Source organism: Lissotriton helveticus, chromosome 6, assembly GCF_964261635.1.
Source record: "Lissotriton helveticus chromosome 6, aLisHel1.1, whole genome shotgun sequence".
NCBI lineage: Eukaryota > Metazoa > Chordata > Amphibia > Caudata > Salamandridae > Lissotriton > Lissotriton helveticus.
In genome coordinates this window covers 1,407,700,235-1,407,718,500 of record NC_136067.1, presented here as the reverse complement: position 1 = coordinate 1,407,718,500, position 18,266 = coordinate 1,407,700,235, and the positions used below count along the sequence as shown (strand labels likewise).

General features: G+C 42.8%; 1 protein-coding gene across 9 annotated transcripts in view; it reads right to left on the bottom strand.

The window, feature by feature from the left end:
- Window positions 1-18,266, bottom strand: part of BCLAF1 (BCL2 associated transcription factor 1) — a 366,498-nt gene that overhangs the window by 111,445 nt on the left and 236,787 nt on the right. The window lies entirely within an intron of this gene.

Genomic DNA, 18,266 nt, shown 5'->3' with positions numbered 1-18,266 from the left:
ACAACTCGGACAGATAATAGATATGCATCAATGGAACAGGGAGTGTGATTTGTATGAAATGCAGTGGGTAACCACCTTGCACAAGAATCAGTACCCCTTGGTAGTATTGTTTGGTGGTCTCTGTACAAACTACAGGGTATGTCCATAGTTAACCAGATCGAATACACATTTGTCCGATGTTCTCTCTCCATTGAGGGAGGAAGTTGGTAATCTTCACACCCAGAGAATGGGAAGGAGTGGATGTAGCCTGCACCTAGTCTAGGTCACTGTTCACAACCTGCATCTCGACCCCGTTGGGTGTGGGGGTTGCTTCTGGCGAGGGCCTTGTTGGTTATAAGCAGTCACAGGTGGTTGACGGTACGCTTGATGTTGGAAGGTTTGTCTGTATTGGGATTGGAAGGGTTGGTATTGCTAGGAGCATTGATAACCTCCTCAGTAAGTTGAAAAACCTCTTCCTCGGTCCCCTCGAAAGGGCAACTTCTTAAATTGAAGGGCGCCTAGGGACCAATCAGTAACTGTGTCAGTTTTTATCGCCAACAGTGCATCGTCTATATGCTTCCCAAACAGTGTTTCATTGTCATAGGCTATACCAAATATCTTTTATTGTACTTCTGGTATAAAGGATGTGGATCTAAGCCATCCCGGCTTGGCAGTTCAGACTGGACTGATGCCATGAGGAGCAGGGTGGAGACTGATGTGCACATGGCTAGGTCCAAACGGGGGTGGTATAGTGAGCAATAGAATGATGGACTTAACCCAGATCTCTTGAGTGGGTGGTGAGTGTTTGAATCAATTCAGCATTTGGTCCATAGTTTGATGCTGCAGCACTTTTCACCCTAAATGGGATGGGTATGTAGAGACGCTGGTCCCTTGCTCGCTGTGCCACTGGATTCAAGCTAGCCTGGCTGATGAGGGGTGAAACCCCGAAATTGGTCCCAGGTTGCCTTTTCTGGTCCAGTGAAGATCTGGTTTGGTAGTTTGGGCTGAGCTATTCCCACGACGAGCAGGGTCAAGACTGATTTGCGTATGGCTGGGTCCAAGCTGGGTTGGCATAGTGAGCAGAAGAACAATGGATTTAACACAGATCTCTTGACTGGAGTGGAGAGTCATTTGCAACGCAGCACTTAAAGTCCATCCTAGGCATCTCAAGACTGCTTCTCCAGCTTAATAGCGAAAGCCTGTGGAGGCGATATCCATTGCACAAGCTATAATCTCAGAGGAAGTGCGCTCACCTCACTGGAGAATCTTTCTTGCTTCCGCCTTCTTGTCATCCGGCACTAGGTTGATGAGGCTGATGACATCAGACCACATTTGCCGATCTAACAACCCAGTATCACTAGAGAGTTGGCCGCTTGAACGGTGATGGCAGGCATGAGGGAGAACCTCTTCCCTATGTTGTCCAAGCGCCTGCCTTCTTTGTCTGGTGGCATAGAGATGGGAGTGGAAGGATTTTTGGAGGGCTGTTGTGCAGCTTGTGAAATGACAGAGTCCAGTTTGGGATGATTTGTGAGGGAAGTGGGTGAATCCTCTGTAGCCTTGTACTTTTTGTCCATGCAAGGTGGCCCCGCCACCACTGTAGCTGGGTTTCTCATTATCTTAATCCTCTCCTTCCAGATATAGTCAATGATGGGGATGACTCTGACTACCTTGCCTGTTCTTTGTAGTCCTAGAGAAAACAATCTACTGCTTAACGGAGGTGGGTAGGTGAAGTCTTGTTGCAGCCCGGTCAATTCGTTTATTTATGAAAGCCCCAGACGTCGTATGGGGGAGAATCTGAAGGATGTGGTGTTGGAGGCGATAGAGTGGGGTCAAGATAGTTGTCCCACTCATCCCGTGGGGTTAGCAGTTCCAGGATCTCGCCTTCTTCCCTTTCATCTTCTGAAGATGTTTTGTCATCCCTTGGTGACGCTGCTATGTAAGACGCTGGTGTCATTATGGATGTCATAGGTGGAGGAATATGCAGTGGAGTAGCCAGAGAGGTAGGCTGCGTCTGTGGAGGGTCAGGGAACCTCTTTCTGTATTCTTGCAGCATGGCATGCAGATCTTGGGCACATAGAATGGGCTTCTGTACCTCATTATACCTGGGTTGTGGATGAGCACGATATTGATAATGCCCATGCTGCCTCTTGGGAGGAGCATAATACTGGTGATAATGCCTTTTCTCTTCTTTGTCGTCTCCATCCTGGTATTTGACTTGGAGTTCTGATGGGCTGTGTGCTGCCCCAAAGGGTCTGTTGTAGTCCACCTCCTCTAGGTGTAACAGGAGACTTGGTGGAAGAGGTGATATCTTGCTAGGAGATGTTAACTTGGGTCTTAAAGCTATCTTCATCACCTTGGTAATTGTTATCGTCGTCAATGGTCCCGTCGACAAAGTCAAGGTGAATTTCAGCATCAATAGTAGTAATTCCGTTGCCTGTGTCGAGGTCATCCTTGCCACCGCAGACAATGTTGCTGTCAACTGTGTCCTTGGGGGTTGCGCACAATGTCTTAGTAGATGACCGTATTCTTGTCGACGAGATGGGTGCTTCGATGAATGTTGCCTTCGACGAAAATGGTCTTATGGACTAGACATTGGTGACCTTCGTTGCCGATACTGGTGTTGACAGTGATGTTGTCATAATCAACGGGGCTTTGAGAGGCATTTTATGCCTCAACGATGTCAGTTCAGAATAGGAAGAATGCTGATGTTCCCCTGTGTTTACAGATGGAGTACTGGGTTTAGAGGAGGCCGCTTCTGTGGAGATGAGTTTCAGCTTCCTCTTTCTCAGAGGGTTTTTATGGTTTGTTTTTAAGACCTTCCTGCCCTCCTCGGATGTCTCCTGGTCAGATCTTGACCATGTGTGTGTCCTCATGGACGTGTCACGGTCTTCCTCATATGTGATGGATTTCTGAGTGTTTGCCTTCTGTAGCCACAGAAGTAACCTCCCTTCCCTGTTCTTAGAGGAAAAAGTGTGACAATTTGCACTCCTTTACCTGGTGTTGAAGGTAGAGGCAGTAAAGAGTCTTTATGCGGATCTCCCACATGCAGCCTTTTCTTCAAACAAGTTTTTCAGGATCCGAAGGGGCCTTTCTTAGAAGTATCAGACAAGGTAGTTGTAGGATAAATCTCAGCCTCTTACAGAAGAAAAAACAGAGCAGAGCTCAGGAAGACTTCCTTCACACGATGTGCAGCAGAAAATCTAAGGAACTCTGTTGGGGGTGTTCTAGAGGGTGCTGTTGCCTCATTGGTTATAGTTCAAGTTTGATCCTTTGTTAAAATGGACAGATAGGCTATAAAACTGACTTTCCATTGCCATTATAGCCTATTATGGTGATGCATACTGCTTTACTATGGTACTGTGGGAATCCCACTTCGACAACGGGGAATGATTCAAGCATGTGAATCTATGAAAGATCCAATACTGGAGAACCCATAATTCGAGTGGCCCTGGGAAACAGGATACCCACTATATATCAGTAGTCTCTTCTTCTGCAGTGGGAGCTACTTCTGATCAATGATAATTATTGTGAGCTACTAAAGGCCAAGCAACTGCCACCCACTGCCTACCATTGGTTTCCCCCTCTCCTGGAGCTTGACTCAATCTGCTTGTGCTTTTGAAGCTAGTTTTGTTGCTTTGTTAAAGCATTCCGTAAGAGTGTATTTCTTTGCAGGCCTTCTCTTGCACGTGCTTTTCTCCCCTTCCTCATGTTGCTTTATCTTATCCTTGTACTTTAATCCCCCTCTGTGTTGGTTGCCCTCTGGCGCGGTTGGTGTTGTTGCTTGCCTCCACTCGCTGTCCATGTTGTTGCTTGCTCCCTTCTATGTCACCGTTTGCCCCTACCCGCTGTCCGTCTTGTGGCTTGTACTCTCAGTCTGTCCATCTTACTGCTCGGAACAAGCATTTGTTGTTTGTGCTACCCCATCTCCACTTGCCACAACAAATAAAAGCACTATGACTTGGCCAGCACTGTCAGGGTCATAACACTTTATATTTAAAAACCAAACAAAAAATGTCATCCCTTGTCGTGGCTATCCCCCTACTCCTCTCCTGTGTCATTGCTTGCCTGCCATAACAACGAAAAGTGCTATAACACAGACTACGCTGGCAGAGTCATTTTTGTCTCCAACAGCCTTCCACATTTCAATATGCATCCTCCTGCCCCCTCTCCAGTTGTGTTTGAATTTCACCCTGGTCAGATTATTAGCAAAACATGTTTAAAATCTGGTACAATGGCTCTAAATGAGAATGAATCACTTGTTGGTTATCCTGAAAAGGCTGTCACGATCTCAGCTCTTGAGGATTAAAAGTCATGAACCCGGTTTTAAGAACATTCATTTTTTAAGGGAATGAGCAACTAAGTCACTGGATGGTCTAGCATATCCCCAGGTGCACAATATTAGTGTAAATAGAGAAGCTGTGGCCAAAACACAGCCTCAGGGTACCACTACGGGCAATCCTGCCAAAAGACCTTCCTTTCTATTGTATTGTTACATTCAGAAGTGTTCGAAGCACTTTGTTCATGCACAGAGCTAGCCCAATTTCTACTGCACTCATTTCATGTGAAGTGTGCATTTTAGCATGTCTTTGGATTTGAAATCTTGAATTACTTATAAATATTAAAAACGGGTTACATGTCCCTTAAATCGTGTGGCACGCTGACTTGTGGAGTAGAGGCACACTCATAAATGGTGTACCCTCTGAACACTTGTGGTACCCTCGCTCGTGAGGATAGAAAACAACAACGTGTTGATACATCAGTCACATGTACACTTCTGGCAAAGTTTCCCAATAGCAAGAAAAGTGGCCTGGTGTCTTAAAGTCTAATCTTACCAACTGAGGAGCTGTGTTTGAATCAGAGCTTTACCTTGACCAAACAATGCTGAGATTCTGGGTGAATTTCATTACTGTTGTGGCTGGGTTTTCAATCACCTGGACTCAAGCATGCACTGCTTTAATGATATAAATCATTTTTCGTACAGTAAACCATGTTTAAATAATCTGTTCAACAGTATTTATTTTCATACTATTCACAAAAATCATAATCTTTTCACAATCATTTCAATTAAACAGTTACAAAACATTTGTTGTTTAATAACCAATGTATTAATGCTTGTAAATCTTAGCCCGATGCATTTCGGAACGAAATGTCCCTTTGTCAGGGGCAAAACCTGTCAATAAAACACAGTACCAGCATTACATGCTCATTTGTGGCAAAATACACAGCAACATCATGAATCACTCTGTGTTGCAGTACTGCCATCTAAGTGCATCAGAGTCAGTTTCTCGTGAAAAGGAATACATACAACCTTTCATAACCATAATGCATTGTCAGAATCAGTCCCTCGTGAACAGAAATAAATAAAACCTTATTGGACCATAATGCATTCTCCCAATCAAGTCAGTCTTATTGAGAAATCCCAGAACCAAGGGTCTGAAAAGCCTAAACCAAACCACATGTGTAGCCCATGCTACAGAAGAAAGTGCACACTAACGATTCAATACTGCTAAACCAGCATTGTTACGAAGTTAGCAGTTAGGAACTTTTTCGGCACTGAGATGATACATCGAGGTAACAGAATTTCTAGGTACGAAGAGCCATAAGATGATAGTGTACTAAATTGAAAGTACACTTTCTATTTGAACGTTTAAGGGCAATCTTGGTAACTCAGGTTTCTGTATGGTTACAGATCCATTTAAGACAGCACGGTCGACGACCTTTAAGCATTCAGCTCTTCTAGGAGGATCGCAAAGCTTGGGAAGCAGGCATGATTCTGTCTAGGACGATTGATTTGGGCAAGAGTTTTGTCTATACGATTGTCTGACATTCTTGCACATATTTTAGAACGTTTATAGGCGACGACGAGTCCGGTGGCTTCGTAACGATGCTGGTTTAGCAGTATTAAAAAATGAGTGTGCACTTTCTTCTTTACGAGGCAGGGGCTATACATGTGGTTAGGTTAAGGCTTTTCAGACCCTTGGTTCGGTGTTTGCACAATAAGACTGACTTGATTGGGACAATGCATTATGGTCCAAAAAGGTTATTTCTGTTCATGAGGGACTGATTCTGACTCAGACAATGCATTATGGTTATGAAAGGTTGCATGTATTCCTTTTCACAAGGGACTGACTGATGCACTTGTATGGCGGTACTGCATCATAGACCGATTCATGATGTTGCTGTGTATTTTGCCACAAATGAGCATGTAATGCGATACTGTGTTTTATTGACAGGTTTTGCCCCGGGCGAAAGGACATTTCGTTCAAAAATGCATTGGGCTAAGATTTACAAGCATTAATACATTGGTTGTTAAACAGTGAATGTTTTGTAACTGTTTAATTCAAATGTAAAGTGAAATGATCATGAAAAGATTATGGTTTTTGTGAATAGTATGAAAATAAATACTGTTGAACAGTATTTAAATATGGTTTACTCTATGAAAAATGATTTATATCATTAAAGCAGTGCATGCTTGAGTCCAAGTGATTGAAAACCCGGCCACAAGAATTATTAGTAACACATGCTAGGCAGGCACATGTCAAGCATTGCATGCAAATAGGTTCAAACTTGGTTAACCTAGATATAACCAGTGATAAGTAGGAGTGCAAAATCTTCCCTATTCTACGGAATTGCATTACTTCCATATTAATTCAAATGTAAATTTAGTACCATGCAGGTGTGTAACTTAATTACGTGAAAATATTTTGATAGGCTTCTGTGCAGTACTGTTCTGATTGCATGTCTCCATTCTCTATTGGACTGCACCCCTCCACACGCACTGTTAAGTGTATAAAACACACTCAGGTTTAAAATGTTCCAGTCGCAAATGTGTATGGTGGAGGCAAATGGTCTGCTAGGACACACAAGGAGAAAGTGGTAATAGAGGCTAATTTGCCAGTTAATTTTTGATATCCAAATCATTCAGAAGGCTATCCCTTGTTATATACATTTTACAAACTAAAGCATACAGAAACAAATATTAGGTGTTTAGAGGATCAACAAGGCTGGAGGTCATATGTCACAGGATGCCCATGAATAGCCCTGTACTTTCAATCATCCCTGGCACAGATATACTAGGCATTTTAAGTGCCTGACGTCTGTTCCTTTAGAAACCATGATAGACCCAGGTTTCCTTTAAAGTATCAATTAAATGCTGCCATTTAGGCAAATAGCAAGCCAGAGTAGACAGGCCTATGCAACCTTCATTTCTGTACCAGAGTGCAAAGCTCCAGCTTCACATAAGCATTTTATTCTTTTCTATTACAAATCCTCATGCAGACCATTTGAATTTCGAAAATCATGTAGGCTCTGCAATACTTTTTATTATTATTTATTGCTTTTAATAAAGTTCAACACCACAACACACAAGTGGTGGAGTAATCAGACTGGACGTTAATTTGCTAGCAATGCACCATAGCAGGATGTGGCAAATCTGAGAGGAACTGCAATATTTAAGTGACCTTTTTGTGGTCTAATGAACCTTTAGCCCCTAAACATTATAAAGACATGATAACATTTAAAATATTTCTGACCCACAAGGGTCCCAGAAATGTTAGTCATTAGAAACAGAGCCATTTCTGGCCGCCCCATGAAATAAGGAGCCTATGCAGGTTCAGGGCGCTCCCCAAAGGGAGTACAGTTAGAAAACGTAGTATTCTCTTTCAGATTTAAGTCAACCCCGCTTTCCACTGCCACTGTCTGCTTCGTGCGAGTGTTGGGAGAGCCTGTAAATCTTTTCACTTTACTAGAACGCAAGTCTGTGGCCATTGGCAATTCTACTGGAGAGGACTACTAGAGGTTGAATTGTTTACCTGCGGTGTTGATCACCATATTAACCTTCCATCACCTTGGGTCAAGAAGTACAGTGTGAAGTCCTTCTGGCGTTATCCACGGCTTAGATGATGTTTTTTTAACTTGGTGAGCACTAAAGAATGAGCAGGACAATATAATGCAAAATACTGTGGGATTGAAGAGCCGTGCATCCGATTAAAGCATGCGTAAGATAATGTGCAAGCCCGGTTTGAAAAAAAATACCAAATCACACAATAGGGAAATATATTTATTTTTCGTAATTTGAATCCACTTGCAACGCAAAACTGGTTAAAAAGAAATCACCCAAATCATCCCACAAGCGAACCAGAGAAATTGGTTTATTTCAGACATTTTGTACAGTCTGGTTGGTTGTCCAAGGCAAAAAGTAATCCACACAGAAGAACAAGAATCCTGTACAATGCAAGATTACCGGATGCATTGCATCATGTTTTTAATCTATGGCCGGAAAAAGAACATAAAAGGAACTTTGTGGTTACCACAGATATTGGAATAAAAATAATATTTCTTGTCCAGCTCTAGTTAAATCATGGAAAACAGAATCAATGTCTGTGTACAGAGTTTGTGACTGCTGCCATATGGCCTGACAATGCAAGTCCTCTGAAGTCTTGAAGGTGAAAAGGCATCCTTAACACAAACATCGCTGGACCTGCAAATTCCCAGTCCTTTCCAGACATAAGTGTCAGACCTACTCTCATAATTCCAACTTCCTTATCTTTTTTCAAAAATTAGAAATGTGCCTCCTGTTCTCTTTTTCCAGCTCACATCCAACCCCCCCACCACCACTCTTTAGTTAGAAAATACTAACAAGCCTAGAGTTCTAGTTAATAGGCTGTAACCCACTGTTTAATACAGTAAATCCAAATTCAGATAAATGGAAATTAGTGGTTGCAGGTGCGCTATGAGAGCTGAAAAGAGGTTGGAGTGTTCAATATGAATCTAAGAATGGTAAACTACCGCACAATGCATCTTTATTTTATGTGGATTGTCGTTTATTCCACTGCATATCTCCACATACTAAATAAGAACATATCAAGCCAATGCCAAAGATTGCCAAGATGCTGGGAACTGGAAGCTTACACTATGGGAATGTCCTTTACTCAAACTACTGACAAGGTATCTTCAATCACACATGTGTGTGCCTGTGGCTGAAAGTCCTTTGGGAACATTTGATACCATCAGCAGGCAGTACCAGAAACTCTGTAATGCTTGCAGGTGGCCAACAAAAATGGTGCTTGGCACTAATGGTAATCAGTAGATTGGTTAGAACTAGTTAGTGAAAAACTAATACACTGCCCAAATTTGTAAGTGATACTGTAATATGGTCATGCAATTTCAAGAACGATGGAAACTTGGGGATCATCAAGAATGATCATCTCCAAATCGAGGCAATTGAAATATTTGAACAACTGATTTTCTCTGTACAAGTAGAAAGATCAAAGTTTTCTCGCTACGGAATGAATAAAATAAATCTCCTGTATCTGTAAAGAAAAAAATATATCTGTTTGCTTCAGAAAGCACACCTTTAATGATAAAACTGTGGCTTAAGCATAGATAGGATATCCACAAGTTGTTTTCTTGGAAAAAAAACAGGGACAGAGCCGTAAACTTAGGAATTCTTCTGAGAGAGCTGGCAAAAATAAGAACAGTCTTACTTCACTCTGGCTACGGCTCTCCTGCATTTGTATCTTTCATAGGTCCACATGCTTGAAATATTCTACGTCAGGCTAGGGAACCTCAGTAGTCAATGTTAACATACCAGTGTATACAGACACTCAATAACACGGACAACAGACAAAAAATATTTGTAGTTTATCCACCTCGTTAAGTGATCCGAACTCTGATCAGTGAGATGGAAAGGCTAAAATTTCCTCCTGCCATAGACTTCCAAATGCCAAATTCTCTTATCTTGTTAACGGAGTAAAAATATTTGATTTTCGTGTAAGGGGAAGAGGGGCGGTTCTTTGTGAATCTGTGACAGACATATAATGGCAGCCTATGGGGGTTGTCTGTCCAACCCTTCCTCTCCATCATGACAAAGGATTTTTGTGAAGGGGAGTTTCTCTAGGTGTGAAACTTTACAAAGTGTGTAAAATGTAATATTCCTTGGCTATCTTTTTCACTTCAAGATGAAGTGATGGCCAATGTAGCCTTGTAGTTTTAGGCTGCAATATTGGTCTTTGATTTTCTCTTAAGTGTCTATGCAGGACTGCAGAAGAAGACAACTTAAGAGACTATTTTGATTGCTTCGGGGTCCACGCACATTGCCGGGACTATTCACAAGATTATGACTATACACAGAGATCCCCTACTACAGAAACTCCTTTAACACACTCCAAACAGGACTCTGTTTTGGTGGTAAACACTATTCTAAATCTTCAATTACCAAATCAATAATGCTGCTGTGTTTAACCCCTCCCACGCTCATGACGAGCTGAGCTCGTCATGAGCCACGGTTCTTGTGTGCTCATGACGAGCTGAGCTTGTCATGACCGATAGAACGCTCAGACGTGGGGCTAATTCCCCTGCTGTGCTGGGTGTTCTAAGGAACGGGTGTGGTCATGACGAGCTCAGCTCGTCATGAGCACCGGGGCGCAGTGCGCGTCCCCCCAGCACAGTGGGGGAATCCGCCCGAAGCCTTGGGGTTAAATGTTACACATATAGTACTAATTTGCGATGCCACCTGAATGCCTTAATACCTAATGCATTTTAAGAATATCACCCTCTTCATTAGGGACAGGTTTACATTACATTCCGGTTATTTAAGGAATGTGTGGAGTGTTCAAATTATATATCTCAAGCTCTATTGTTTTCTCTGGTTATGCCATAGAAAAACAGGAAACTTATTTAGGGACTAGTATTGGAGAGTCAAATGTAGAACGCACCATTTACCTTTTCTTAAAGATCACTTGAATCTTTTCTTGAGCTTGTGTATGAAGAATGTTCTTTCTGGTAGATAATCAAGCTAATATTCCCAGGCGTCAGACTGGATTCAGAAAATCAGTAGTACCCCCACATGCCGGTTGGATGATTTCGTGTGGGTCCGTGACGACGTCATCCTGCTCAGGAAATAACAGGTGAAGTCGCATATGAGCACCACCCATGCAGAACCCAACAACAAATTGGTGTAAACCAGTGAGCAAATTGCTAGACTTAGAGACTTTTTAGTGAAACAGGGAGGATGGGAGCGTCAGTGAGGAATCTTCGGTTGAAGTATTTACCAGAAATAGAGTTACCTAGTGTAAAACCTTGTTGATACTTCTAATCACAGATTCCTCATCTTTTGAACTGATACCAAATCAGTACCTCCCAGGTGGTGGGTCTGTGAACAGGCTCAAACAAAGTCCTGCAGGACTGAGCGGGCAAGTGTCCTCACATTGAATCTGGCTATCCAGATAGTTGTGCTTTGTGAACATGGGGAGTGATGGCCACATACCAGCCTGGCAAATGTACAGAGCATACACTCCACGTGCCAACACAGTCGTAGCAGCCACGCATGGAGGCAGAGACTGCACAAGCCAGGATGCAGGACCCTGTTCTACTGCTGCAACAAAAAATCCTCCCCAGGTGGCAGTATGATTGAAGAAAAGGTGCTCATGCCCAGGAGTTCCAGATACCACACTACAGAAACTAGCGTCTGGTGAGGTGAAAAGGACACTCGCATTCTAGAGGTCCTCATACCAGTTATTATTGGTCTATGGTTGGGCAATATCACCCAGGTCATAGGGATAATTATCAGAATCAATACCAAATAAGACATGTAGTGCGTGGCGCTTTTAGGAGGTAAGCCTGGTGAATATGAGTCTGATGGGATACCAAAAGGCTGAGGTCAGACGAATCAGGTAGTGAACTCAGTCGAATTTTGAGACGGAAAGGATCTTGCCTTCTACCAGTCATGGCGTGGAGTCTTCTGGTGCTTGGCAAAAGGGTACTGCTTTGCGTTCCCGCAGAGCCTTGGGGTTCATGAAGGCGCGGTCACTGTAGGCCTTAGAGCCATGTTCTGACCACAGACAAATCTGATAAGGATCTGTCATTTTCTTTAACAGTCCTTACAAGTTTAAACCTCTGTAGTTTTAGGAGTTGACATTTCCCCAGCCCATCGACGATGGCAAAACTGACAAGGCCAATAAACTGACAAGGCCAACACTGATTTTGGCAGCATTTGAAAAACTCACTGCTGGCGATGCTCAAGCTATCAATGGGGAGAGTGGACGATGTTCCCATGGGTTGATACTAAGCAGATGAGGTTGTGGCAGCAAAGTCACGGTTAAGGAGGAAGCTTAGTTGCCGAACTGATAGTATTGCAAGAAATTAATAATCTGCTGAGGGCCTGACAAGATACTATGCTTTAAGATGCCCTTGACGCTGATTTACTGCCTCTTCGCAACATTGACCAAAAAGTACCTTGCTTTGACTGGGAGCATGTGGCCTGTTTTAGACATCAAATGTCTCAACGTTAATCGAGATTTTTTTTTCGATTTCCTGTGCTCTTTAGAGCTACGTCTTGGGTAGTCTCTACAGCATGAAGAGTGCACAGAGATTAGCAGAAAATGTCCTCCTTGCCCCTCCTGGAGTTTTGAGGTGGTCTCCTGAAGCCTATCCTGTAACCCAAGCAGTCTGATGATCTCCCTGTCTTTCAGGGTTCTTCTGGACATTTTCTGGCAGTGTTAGCAGTTTTCTGGCTTATGTTTTTCAGGAAGACGCACAAGGCAGAGGTTATGAGTATCTGTCTGGGCTTTTTTCTTGTCACAAGCAGGGCCCTTGGTTATTCCCTTACCAAATCTTCCATCTCTCTCCCTCTTATCTCTCGCTCACCCTTTTATATATCCACTATATACTTTCTCTTATCTACACTTTTCTTGAACCTCCGGTGTCCCTTCCCTCCAAATCTGTCTCCTCTATAATGCAGAAATGTGTACTATACCATCATGAGAATCTCGCGCTTTTTCTGAGAAATATCTCCATCTAATACTTGATTGGCTTCTAACAAAACATTTGGGAAATGTGCACTATTTATTTTTCTTTAAATGACTCTATTTAAGTGTTTATGCCCGAATAAACAAACTTTCCGGTACCTGGATGGTGTGGCTTGTCGTCCTTTTGCCTGAATTACAAGAGGAAACCGTATATATATATATATATATATATATATATATATATATATATATATATATATATATATATATATATATATATATATATATATATTCACTGAAAAAACCATAGGTTATAGACCATATATAGTTAGGAATTTGCATTTACACAACCTTGAAAATTCACTGAAAAAACCATAGGTTAGAGACCATATATAGTTAGCTGGACATTTTATTGACATAAAACCAATGAAATTCCATATATAGTTAGTTGCACTAACTATATATCGCGCACCCGCAATCCACTGCTGATGATGTCACATATTACATCATTCATGACATGGTCAGTGACATCACTGATGACATCTCAAATGACATCACTGATGACATCACTGATGACATCTCAAATGACATCACTGATGACATCATCTAGTGTCTGTGTTTTTGTAAAGTTTAAATATGTTTTACATATTGAGAATGAGTGGATGTATGGAAGACTGAGTGTGTGTGTGGCTGGCTGGGAGGTGTGTGACTGTGCATATCAATGTGTACTTGTATCAGTGATTGTATAAGAGAGTAAGTATGTGTTAGTATATGTGTGAAAAGTATGGTGTTCTGTGTTTAACTGTATAGATGAGGAAATCGAAGTGTGATTGATTCTTCACAGGACTGACTAGGTGTATGAGTGCATATGATAGTGTTGTAATAATGAGTGACTGTATGTATGAGTGATTGTATGGGTGAATGAGTGAATGTGTGTGTAGACGTAGGAATCAGTGAGTGCGTATGTAGTAACTGGTATTAGTGTGTCATGATGTCATCAGTGATGTCATTTGAGATGTCATTTGAGATGTCATCAGTGGTCATCAGTGATGTCACTGAAGTATGGTGTTCTGTGTTTAACTGTATAGATGAGGAAATGGAAGTGTGATTGATTCTTTACAGGGCTGACTAGGTGTGTGAGTAACTCCATGGATGAGTGGCAGTGTGAGTGTCTGCATAGGTGTATGAGTGCATATGATAGTGTTGTAATAATGAGTGACTGTATGTATGAGTGATTGTATGGGTGAATGAGTGAATGTGTGTGTGTAGACGTAGGAATCAGTGAGTGCGTATGTAGTAACTGGTATTGGTGTGTCATGATGTCATCAGTGATGTCATCAGTGATGTCATTTGAGATGTCATCAGTGATGTCACTGACCATGTCATGAATGATGTAATATGTGACATCATCAGCAGTGGATTGCGGGTGCGCGATATATAGTTAGTGCAACTAACTATATATGGAATTTCATTGGTTTTATGTCAATAAAATGTCCAGCTAACTATATATGGTCTCTAACCTATGTTTTTTTCAGTGAATTTTCAAGGTTGTGTAAATGCAAATTCCTAACTATATATGGTCTATAACCTATGGTTTTTTCAGTGAATTTCATTGGTTTTTTAAAAGCTAATATCTATAGCTGTAAAATATATTCTTTATTACGTGACGTATCACGTAGCCACGTGAGACGCCTCATGACGCGTCGCATAACCGTGACGTATCGGCTCTGCAGCGCAAACAAAACCCGTAACGTAAGCGTGCCGGAGCACGCTTACAGATATATATATTTTTTTTAACCTTAATTAGACAAAATCCACACGTGCACATATCTTGAGGCCTTGCAAAGGCACATTAAACAAACAGTCCCTACAATTTTGCCAAGTTTGCTGGAAATCTATTCCCTTAATTTGTTTTTTACTGTTTCTCTTGGTTTTCCCCTTGTTACGCTTACCGGGACGCTACCCGGTACGCGAACCGGACGCTCCAAAAACACAAGATGGCGGACTCCCGTTACGCTGCCGGTTAGCTGCCCGGTTCGCGTACCGGGAAGCGCCTCTACCGCGAAAAATCACGGGGGACTTTAATATCCCCCTCATCAATCCTAGGGGGTCAGGAGGGCTTTACCTTGTCCCCTTTCCTTCATTTCCCCCTTCTTTTTTCACCACATCTTGTCTCTCGAACCTACCGAGAGACAAGATGGCGGCCGCTCCGGACTGTTTACAATGTTGACAGCTACGCTGCCGGTTAGCTGCCCGGTGAGCTGCCCGGTTCGCGTACCGGGAAGCGCCTCTACCGCGAAAAATCGCGGGGGACTTTAATATCCCCCTCATCAATCCTAGGGGGTCAGGAGTTGTCTACCTTGCCCCCTTTCCTTCATTTCCCCCTTCGTTTTTCACCACATCTTGTCTCTCGATCGTACCGAGAGACAAGATGGCGGCCGCTCCGGATTGTTTAGAATGTTGACAGACACCGGAGAGCCAATCAGCTTCGCTTCGCGAAGTTCCGTTACGCGTCAGGTACGCGAACCGGGGCGCTAACCGGAGCGCTGTCACAGATATATATTTTTTTTTTAACGTTAATTTCTCAAAATCCACTGGAGCACATATATTGAGACATAGCAAAGGCACGTCGGGCAAACCATATCTACAATTTTGCCAAGTTTCATGTAAATCTATTTAGCCGTTCGAGCTAAAAGTGAGTCCAACCGCCCTATGGAAAAATGAATGGGAAAAATGCGTTTTGGGAACCCCCTTTTTTCTCGGCCCCCCCTTGACGAAACCCCCCCAAATTTTCAGGGGCTGCTCAAACACAAAATGTGCCATTTTCCTGAAAATTTCAGCCAATTCCGTCCACAAACGCCAAAGTTATTAGACATAGAATTTTCAGAAATCCCATAGAGAAAAAATCCTAACTATATATACCCACTGGCTATCGCCAGTAGGTAATATACATATATAAACATATATAATCTGCATATCTATATAAATATAAATGCATGCATACATATACATATATGCATACATATGCATGTTATTTACATGAAAGTTTTAAAAACACTAATAAAAGCAAAGCTAAAAAGCCACCTCATTACAAACAGAATGGCTTTAACTTAAACGAGGGCGAGATCTATTGCATTTTCAATGCTTGTTTACTTTGGTTCTATCAAGAAGGCATTCAGATGTGTCACACATTTGCCATAAATTCTGAATGTTAGCACTCTAGTTGCTCATTAGATCACTGTAGTAAAGCTAGTGCTCACCAGGGAAGTCTGCTGCTAATCATGGTTTGCAGCCATTTTCCCGCATTTTTTATCCCGCAGACTTTCAGTCGCATACCATTATCCCGCAAGGTCATTGACCTCGCATACCATTATCCCGCATTTTTTCAAAACGCATGTGCATTTATCACGCATGCCTTTACAAAGAATTACGTTTTAAAGGCATGTATGGTAAATGCATTTGCGTTGTGAAAACCACGATGACGAGAGAGGTAAGTGGGTTTGTGTTAATTTTTTCGTGGGTTAGTGATTGTGTAGTGTAGTGTTGTGTAGTGTAGTGTAGTGTTGTGTTAGTGTAGTGTAGAGTTGTGGTGGTTGTTTAGTGTAGGGTCATGCTGGGGGTAGTGTTTTAGGGTTTAGGGTTCTGTTGTAGTGTTTGCGTAGTGTAGGGTCATGCTGGGGGTAGTGTTTTAGGGTTTAGGGTAGTGTTGTAGTGTTTGCGTAGTGTAGGGTCATGCTGGGGGTAGTGGTTTAGGGTTGTGTTGTAGTGTTTGCGTAGTGTAGGGTCATGCTGGGGCTAGTGTTTTAGGGTTTAGGGTAGTGTTGTAGTGTTTGCGTAGTGTAGGGTCATGCTGGGCGTAGTGTTTTAGGGTTTTTGGATAGTGTTGTAGTGTTTGCGTAGTGTAGGGTCATGCTGGGGGTAGTGTTTTAGGGTTTTGGGTAGTGTTTGCGTAGTGTAGGGTCATGCTGGGGTGTAGTATTTTAGGGTTTAGGGTAGTGTTGTAGTGTTTGCGTAGTGTAGGGTCATGCTGGGGGTAGTGTTTTAGGGTTTTGGGTAGTGTTGTAGTGTTTGCGTAGTGTAGGGTCATGCTGGGGTGTAGTGTTTTAGGGTTTTGGGTAGTGTTGTAGTGTTTGCGTAGTGTAGGGTCATGCTGGGGTGTAGTGTTTTAGGGTTTTGGGTAGTGTTGTAGTGTTTGCGTAGTGTAGGGTCATGCTGGGGGTAGTGTTTTGGGTAGTGTTGTAGTGTTTGCGTAGTGTAGGGTCATGCTGGGGGTAGTGTTTTAGGGTTTTGGGTAGTGTTGTAGTGTTTGCATAGTGTAGGGTCATGCTGGGGGTAGTGTTTTAGGGTTTTGGGTAGTGTTGTAGTGTTTGCGTAGTGTAGGGTCATGCTGGGGGTAGTGTTTTAGGGTTTTGGGTAGTGTTGTAGTGTTTGCGTAGTGTAGGGTCATGCTGGGGGTAGTGTTTTAGGGTTTAGGGTAGTGTTGTAGTGTTTGCGTAGTGTAGGGTCATGCTGGGGGTAGTGTTTTAGGGTAGTGTTGTAGTGTTTGCGTAGTGTAGGGTCATGCTGGGGGTAGTGTTTTAGGGTTTAGGGTAGTGTTGTAGTGTTTGCGTAGTGTAGGGTCATGCTGGGGGTAGTGTTTTAGGGTTTAGGGTAGTGTTGTAGTGTTTGCGTAGTGTAGGGTCATGCTGGGGTGTAGTGTTTTAGGGTTTTGGGTAGTGTTGTAGTGTTTGCGTAGTGTAGGGTCATGCTGGGGGTAGTGTTTTAGGGTTTAGGGTAGTGTTGTAGTGTGCGTAGTGTAGGGTCATGCTGGGGGTAGTGTTTTAGGGTTTAGGGTTGTGTTGTGTTTGCGTAGTGTAGGGTCATACTGGGGGTAGTGTTTTAGGGTTGTGTTGTAGTGTTTGTGTAGTGTAGGGTCATGCTGGGGGTAGTGTTTTAGGGTTTAGGGTAGTGTTGTAGTGTTTGCGTAGTGTAGGGTCATGCTGGGGGTAGTGTTTTAGGGTTTAGGGTAGTGTTGTAGTGTTTGCGTAGTGTAGGGTCATGCTGGGGGTAGTGTTTTAGGGTTTAGGGTAGTGTTGTAGTGTTTGCGTAGTGTAGGGTCATGCTGGGGTGTAGTGTTTTAGGGTTTTGGGTAGTGTTGTAGTGTTTGCGTAGTGTAGGGTCATGCTGGGGGTAGTGTTTTAGGGTTTAGGGTAGTGTTGTAGTGTGCGTAGTGTAGGGTCATGCTGGGGGTAGTGTTTTAGGGTTTAGGGTTGTGTTGTGTTTGCGTAGTGTAGGGTCATACTGGGGGTAGTGTTTTAGGGTTGTGTTGTAGTGTTTGTGTAGTGTAGGGTCATGCTGGGGGTAGTGTTTTAGGGTTTAGGGTAGTGTTGTAGTGTTTGCGTAGTGTAGGGTCATGCTGGGGTGTAGTGTTTTAGGGTTTTGGGTAGTGTTGTAGTGTTTGCGTAGTGTAGGGTCATGCTGGGGGTAGTGTTTTAGGGTTTAGGGTAGTGTTGTACTGTTTGTGTAGTGTAGGGTCATGCTGGGGGTAGTGTTTTAGGGTTT